Here is a 1,887-nt window from a genome sequence, read left to right on the forward strand (position 1 = left end):
CATTTAGCTTCATGATTGCTCCAAGGTATTTAGCAACTTGCTCTTCAGTGACATACTCATCCTCTTCAGAGGATGAATACTCATCAGAGCTCATGAATGGCAGAAGTAAGTCCAATGAAATCTCTATGGTCTCAATTTGAGCCTCAGATTCCCATGGTTCCTCATTGAGGAACTCAGAGGAGATTGGTACACGCCCACTGAGGTCTTCCTCAGTGGCGTCCTCCTCCTCTCTTTCCTCTCCATATTCGGCCATGTTTATGGCTTTGCACTCTCCTTTTGGATTTTCTTCTGTATTACTTGGAAGAGTACTAGGAGGGAGTTCAGTAATTTTCTTGCTCAGCTGTCCCACTTGTCCTTCCAAATTTCTGATGGAGGACCTTGTTTCATTCATGAAACTTTGAGTGGTTTTGATTAGATCAGAGACCATTGTTGCTAAGTCAGAAGTATTCTGCTTAGAACTCTCTGTCTGTTGCTGAGAAGATGATGGAAAAGGCTTGCTATTGCTAAACCTGTTTCTTCCACCATTATTGTTATTGAAACCTTGTTGAGGTCTCTCTTGATTCTTCCATGAGAAATTTGGGTGATTTCTCCATGAAGAATTATAGGTGTTTCCATAGGGTTCTCCTAGGTAATTCACCTCTTCCATTGAAGGGTTCTCAGGATCATAGGCTTCTTCCTCAGATGAAGCATCCTTAGTACTGCTTGGTGCATTTTGCATTCCAGACAGACTTTGAGAAATCAAATTGACTTGTTGAGTCAATATTTTATTCTGAGCCAAAATGGCGTTCAGAGTGTCAATCTCAAGAACTCCTTTCTTCTGATTAGTCCCATTGTTCACAGGATTCCTTTCAGAAGTGTACATGAATTGGTTATTTGCAACCATTTCAATTAGCTCTTGAGCCTCTGTAGGCGTCTTCTTCAGATGAAGAGATCCTCCAGCAGAGCTATCCAAGGACATCTTAGATAGTTCAGAGAGATCATCATAGAAAATACCTATGATGCTCCATTCAGAAAGCATGTCTGAGGGACATTTTCTGATCAATTGTTTGTATCTTTCCCAAGCTTCATAGAGGGATTCTCCATCCTTCTGTCTGAAGGTTTGGACTTCCACTCTAAGCTTACTCAATTTTTGAGGTGGAAAGAACTTTGCCAAGAAGGCATTGACTAGCTTTTCCCATGAGTCCAGGCTTTCTTTAGGTTGAGATTCCAACCATGTCCTAGCTCTGTCTCTTACAGCAAAAGGGAATAGCATAAGTCTGTAGACCTCAGGGTCAACCCCATTAGTCTTGACAGTGTCACAGATTTGCAAGAATTCAGCTAAAAACTGATGAGGATCTTCCATTGGAAGTCCATGGAACTTGCAATTCTGTTGCATTAGAGAAACTAACTGAGGCTTAAGCTCAAAGTTGTTTGCTCCAATGGCAGGGATAGAGATGCGTCTCCCATAGAAATTGGGAGTAGGTGCAGTAAAGTCACCCAGCACCTTCCTTGCATTGTTGGCATTGTTGTTGTTTTCAGCTGCCATGGGTTCTTCTTCCTTGAAGAATTCGGTCAGGTCCTCAACAGAGAGTTGAGTCTTAGCTTCTCTTAGCTTTCGCTTCAAGGTCCTTTCAGATTCAGGGTCAGCTTCAACAAGAATGCCTTTGTCTTTGTTCCTGCTCATATGAAAGAGAAGAGAACAAGAAAATATGGAATCCTCTATGTCACAGTATAGAGATTCCTTGAAGTGTCAGAGGAAGAAAAATGGAAGACAGAGGTAGAAAATTCGAACTTATCAAAGAAGATGGAGTTCGAATTTTGCATTAAGGGATAGTGTTAGTCCAAAAGTAGAAGGATGTGAGAAGAAGGGAAGTAATTTTTGAAAATTAAGTAAAAGATTTTGAAAAC

The 1,887-nt window shown here is 41.0% G+C and overlaps 1 non-coding gene across 1 annotated transcript; it reads left to right on the top strand.

The window, feature by feature from the left end:
• The first annotated feature begins 1,012 nt into the window (after positions 1–1,012).
• Positions 1,013–1,120, top strand: LOC130958632 (small nucleolar RNA R71). Its single transcript, XR_009077745.1, has one exon. It is a non-coding gene; the product is annotated as a small nucleolar RNA R71 (small nucleolar RNA).
• Positions 1,121–1,887: the final 767 nt, after the last annotated feature.

This window comes from Arachis stenosperma, chromosome 10, assembly GCF_014773155.1.
Source record: "Arachis stenosperma cultivar V10309 chromosome 10, arast.V10309.gnm1.PFL2, whole genome shotgun sequence".
Classification (NCBI taxonomy): domain Eukaryota; kingdom Viridiplantae; phylum Streptophyta; class Magnoliopsida; order Fabales; family Fabaceae; genus Arachis; species Arachis stenosperma.